Below are 6,000 nucleotides of genomic sequence, written 5' to 3'. Positions count from 1 at the left end.
GACCCTCAGAAGCTGAATACGCTTTATGGGAAGTACATGAGGGAGCTTGCGGAAGCCATTTGGGTGCCAAATCTCTATCCCACAAGCTACTCCGACAAGGGTACTACTGGCCAACAATGCATCGTGATTCAATCGAATATGTCAAAAAGTGTGATCGATGCCAGAGATACGCCAACGTCCAGAGACAACCTGCTACCGAGCTCACACCCTTGAGTGCCCCATGGCCTTTTGCGCAATGGGGGATGGATATTCTTGGCCCCTTTCCCATGGCGTCTGGTCAAAGGAAATTCCTCCTTGTAGCAATCGACTACTTCACCAAATGGGTCGAGGCCGAGCCACTAGCAAAAATCACAGAGGCGAAAGTGCAGGATTTCATTTGGAAATCAATCGTATGCAGGTTCGGTTTGCCTAGAACCCAATCACTGATAACGGACGGCAATTCGCAGGAGCCAGATTTGCTGAATTCTGCGAGGATCTAAACATCTCCCACAATTTCACATCAGTGGCCCATCCTCAGGCGAACGACGAAGCTGAGGTAACGAACAGAACCCTTTTGCAGGGTATTAAGACCAGGCTCGAAAAAGCAAAAGGAACTTGGGCGGACGAACTTTATCATGTGCTATGGGCGTATCGAACCACCCAGAGGTTGCCCACAGGGGAGACTCCCTTTGCTTTAGCCTTTGGTACGGAAGCCGTCATCCCGATCGAGCTTAAACTCCCGTCGGCACGAGTCGTGGCATTCGACGAACCCCAAAACGCGCAAAGTCTCAGAGCCAACCTCGACCTATTGGAAGAAAGGTGGGAGGTTGCTCAGGTTCGAATGGCGGCCTACAGACAGAAAGTTGCCCGATATTACAACGCCCGAGTCAAGAACAAGGCATTTAAAGCAGGGGACCTAGTGCTCCGACGAGCTGCTGTCTCATAACCACAGGGCCAGGGGAAGCTTGCCCCAAACTGGGAGGGACCTTATGAGGTCAAGGAAGTAGTCCGGCCTGAAACTTATTATCTTAAGGAACTCGAAGGAGCCGACCTCTCGTGACCTTGGAGCTCAAAAAATTTACGGATGTACTACCAATAATTTCGTCCTAATCAAAAAATGCGTGCCCATTCGTCTTGGGACAATTCGAGTGGACGGTACCAAAAATGAGAGGACAACCTTATAAAAGTCGAAGGCCCGGTTCTTTTAGACCAGATGGGGGGAGAGGCCTTGCAACGCCCATATGTGCCCCCACAGCCCTGTTAGGGACAGGAGGAGAACCTCGCCCTAACTTGAGCAAAGTCGAAGGCCCGATTCTTTTAGACCGGATGGGGGGAGAGGCCTTGCAACGTCCATATGTGCCCCCACAGCCCTGTTAAGGACAGGAGGAGAACCTCGCCCTAACTTGAGCAAAGTCGAAGGCCCGGTTCTTTTAGACCGGATGGGGGGAGAGGCCTTGCAACGCCCATATGTGCCCCCACAGCCCTGTTAGGGACAGGAGGAGAACCTCGCCCTAACTTGAGCAAAGTCGAAGGCCCGGTTCTTTTAGACCGGATGGGGGGAGAGGCCTTGCAACGCCCATATGTGCCCCCACAGCCCTGTTAGGGACAGGAGGAGAACCTCGCCCTAACTTGAGCAAAGTCGAAGGCCCGGTTCTTTTAGACCGGATGGGGGGAGAGGCCTTGCAACGCCCTAATGTGCCCCCACAGCCATGTCAGGAACAGGAGGAGAACCTCATCCTGACATGAGCAAAGTGGAAGTCCCAGACTCCTACGGGAGCCGGATTCCTACGCCAAAGAAGGCTTCACCCGGACTCCTATGGGAGCCGGGTTCCACCGTAAAGAAGACTTCATCCGGACTCCTATGGGAGCCGGGTTCCACCGCCAAAGAAGACTTCACCCGAACTCCTACGGGAGCCGGGTTCCGCCACCGAGAAGACTTCACCCAGACTCCTACGGGAGCCGGGTTCTGCCGCCAAGAAGGCTTCGCCCGGACTCCTACGGGAGCCGGGTTCCTACGCCAAAGAAGACTTCACCCGGACTCCTACGGGAGCCGGATTTCTACGCCAAAGAAGACTTTCCCCGGACTCCTACGGGAGCCGGGTTCCAAAAAAAAAAAAAAAAAAAAAAAAAAGAAAGAGAGACGACTTCACCCGGACTCCTACGGGAGCCGAGCTCCACCGCCAACATCAGCTACAGGACAACTCCGCCCGGACTTCTACGGAAGCCAGACTTTACCTATGACTTTGATTGCAGAAAAACTTTGCCCTGACTCTCACGAGAACCGAGCTACTCCAACTTCCGGAGGGCTTCTCCGCTCGGACTATCAAGGGAGCCGAACTTAGCCCCAACTTCAGCGGAGAAAAATCCAAGCAAACCTGACAAGTGGGTATCTCCGAACGGCATAAAAGCCGAAAAGGAGCTCGGCGAATGACGACCCCACATGAACTAAAAAGGTCGCCAACGGCCTTGGAACGACGTAACACAGACAAAGAGAAGGAAAGGAAAATGAAGAAGTTCGGCAGACAACTATTCAACACAAGATGCAAACAAGGCACTGAAATCACTTTTTTATTTAACAAAAGTACACGTTACAGGACCCGGTGGGTCAGGAAAAAAGAAGATACACGTCATCGCAAGTCTCGCGAGCATGGTTCGGGCAGGACGAACCAGAGGCCGCTCCGAGCTACGAACTCCGTCTCTATCCTTCTCAGTCGCATTCTCCAGTGTGTGTAACAGGTCTCGCCCCATCTCGCCTCGTTCTGTTCCCGAAGTCCCAACCTTAGCGGGAAAGGGGTGGGATAGATCTCCGGAGGCGGTGAGGGCAACGGCGGCAGTAGCGAAGACCTGTTTCAAGAAGAACTGTAGCCACTTCAGGAGCGGTTGGGACACCAGAGATATGCCTCATCTCCGAATGCACCACGACGGCCGCCACCCGAGACGCTCCGACAAGGTCGGCATGCGTTACTTCCACCGTCCCCGCAACAAGTTCTACTGCCCCACCGTCGACACCGACCACCTCTGGTCTCTCGGCCCCGACGGCGTCAAGGATCCCGTCATGGCTTATGACGACCATTCTGCCCTCTTGACCGATATCACCCCGCCTTGCTACTCCGAGATTCGCGGGCAGAATGACTTCACCGACAGCCCCCGTTATCAAACCCCTGTTGTTGAAGGAATTCTTCCTTGGGCTCCCTTTAGGACGACGAAAATTCTCACCGGCCACCATTCTCCTCTTCTCCTTCCTCCAAACCCTAAAAATTCCCTCAAGAACAGCCTCCCAAGTAGAGAGCATGGTGTGAGGGAAGGAGACAGGGACCGGGGCGAGAGAAGCAGGACTCTCAGATGAAAGAACAGCGCCAGGATGAAACCACGAAGGGACTGAGGGGTTTAAATAGCCGATGGATCCTGGCGCAGTTATGGCGACGGGTATTCCTGGGCCAACTGGTGTGTGCCATGTGGCGCGCTTATCCCCTTCACCGCCATCGAGGGTTGACCGCTCACAGATCCCCGCAGAGCGACGCTTGGGGTCGCATTTCAACGGGGGTTCCGAAAAGACTTTTCAAGTCGCCTTCATCGAAAAATGGATTCTGACGTGCGCGCATTAAATGGGGGTGGCAGTGCGCAAGGTTCGAAGGGGCGATTCCGGCTGTGCACATCTCTCTCTCTGTGTACTTCCTTCGCTTGAAATTCAAACTCGGAAGTAGGGGGACTGGTGTTGGGTATAAAATACCCGCAGTCGAAATCCTCAGCAGAATGGATCCGCCCGGACTCCTACGGGAGCCGGGCTCCACCATCGACAGCAGAACGGCTCCGCCCGGACTCCTACAGGGGTCGGGCTCCACCATCGACAGCAGAATGGCCTACGGGAGCCGGGCTCTACCATCGACAGCAGAACGGCTCCGCCCGGACTCCTACGGGGGCCGGGCTCCGCCATCGACAGCAGAACGGCTCCGCCCGGACTCCTACGGGAGTCGGGCTCCGCCATCGACAGCAGAATGGCTCCACCCGGACTCCTACGGGGGCCGGGCTCCACCATCGACAGCAGAACGGCTCTGCCCGGACTCCTACGGGAGCCGGGCTCCGCCATCGACAGCAGAACGGCTCCGCCCGGACTCCTACGGGGGCCGGGCTCCACCATCGACAGCAGAACGGCTCTGCCCGGACTCCTACGGGAGCCGGGCTCCGCCATCGACAGCAGAACGGCTCCGCCCGGACTCCTACGGGGGTCAGGCTCCGCCATCGACAGCAGAACGGCTCCGCCCGGACTCCTACGGGAGCCGGGCTCTGCCATCGACAGCAGAATGGCTCCGCCCGGACTCCTACGGGAGCCGGGCTTCGCCATCGACAGCAGAACGGCTCCGCCCGGACTCCTACGGGAGCCGGGCTCCGCCATCGACAGCAGAACGGCTCCGCCCGGACTCCTACGGGAGCCGGGCTCCGCCATCGACAGCAGGGCGACTCCGTCCGGACTCCTACGGGAGCCAGGTTCCGCCTGCAACTTCGGCTCCGAGAGGGTTCCTCCCAGACTCCTACAAAGGTCGAACTCTGACCACTGCCGAGCCTCGATCAACAGATCCGCGCCCCCTGGCAGATCACAATAACAACCATGATACTGTTCCACTTCCTGTAGCGGATTCCGCACGGCTCCATCACCCCCTGCGGCGGACCCATTACTCTCTGACAGGCTGTGTCAACGGCCGCGATTCTGCTCCGCTCCCTGCGGCAGGTGCTGCACGATCCCACTACTCACTGACAACTAGCGGCAACGGACGCTGCTCCACTACCTGCAACAGGCCCTACGTGGCGGGCTATGACGATAGCCACGGGTCTACCCCACTATCTTTCGCAATCAATTCCCCTGACCATGGGCGGCCCACTACCAGGTGGTTACAAACGTCGCCATCAATCCGTTGCCTCCTCCGCTTATAAAAGGGGGACCCAGATACGTTATTCTTTAGGCTCATTTTTCTTATCTCAAAACTCTGCTAAATTCTCCGTTTGAGCACTCCATTCTTGTTGAGGCAGAGAACTGACTTGAGCGTCGGAGGGTCTTACCGGAGCAACCCCACCTCCGGTTTAGACTTTCCTTGCAGGTCCCGGCGGCGACCGCGGCTTCCCCGACTCCAGCTTCTCCGACGCGAGCGGATTTTTGCACCAACAATACCTATATCCCATTAGAGACATTCTCGACAGTAGAATATTCTGGAGTTGATCACGTTCTATGATGATGTACCCTTACATCTTATCTGTATGCTATATCAGTATCTCCACACTCTTTGGTTAAGAGGACAACCAACCCATATGGCCTACAGTGACCTATGCTCAATAGAGGCTGTCGTCCTTATTAACAGCTTATCATTTGGTCGTGAACAGTTTTAAGGACTAATCGATAAATCTTCTCTTTATCGAACCTAAATAGTGCTAAAGACTTTATCATAACGACGGAGTTCATTAGAAGATGAAAACTTATGATGAAAATATCAAAAATATATTTTATTTTTTAATAAATCAATTACAATACAAGGTTGCTCAACCGTCAACAGGTTGACGATTGGCTTTTGGGACATGTTGGGTATAAAATACCCCCCCGGCCAAAGTTTGTAAAAGACCGACCCTTTCAGGGCTTCTCCGGCTCCCGACCTTGTGTGGCATCTCTCTGAACCCCCCCGACCGTCCAACCTTCCAGACTTCTCCGACGATGAGCTTCTCCACCCATCTACCGTGCCACTCCAAAGGCTCTATAGGCCTCACTGTTAGCCGACCTTCTACAGTGACCAACTATTCTCCAAACTCCTTTCGGACTCCGTCGATATCGAGCTTCTTCGACAATGAGGTTTCTACAGCGATCGGACTCCATCCGAGTTTCTACAGCGATCGACAACCTTCAAGATTCTGACCGGGCTCTTGTGAGAGTCGAACTCCTATAGCGGGCGGTCTACCCTGAACTCCTACAGTGAGCGGTCTGCTCTGAACTCCTACAATGGGCGGTCTACCCCGAACTCCTACAGTGAGCGGTCTACT

This window comes from Elaeis guineensis, chromosome 5, assembly GCF_000442705.2.
Source record: "Elaeis guineensis isolate ETL-2024a chromosome 5, EG11, whole genome shotgun sequence".
Taxonomy (NCBI): domain Eukaryota; kingdom Viridiplantae; phylum Streptophyta; class Magnoliopsida; order Arecales; family Arecaceae; genus Elaeis; species Elaeis guineensis.
Note: the sequence above shows the minus strand (reverse complement) of the source record.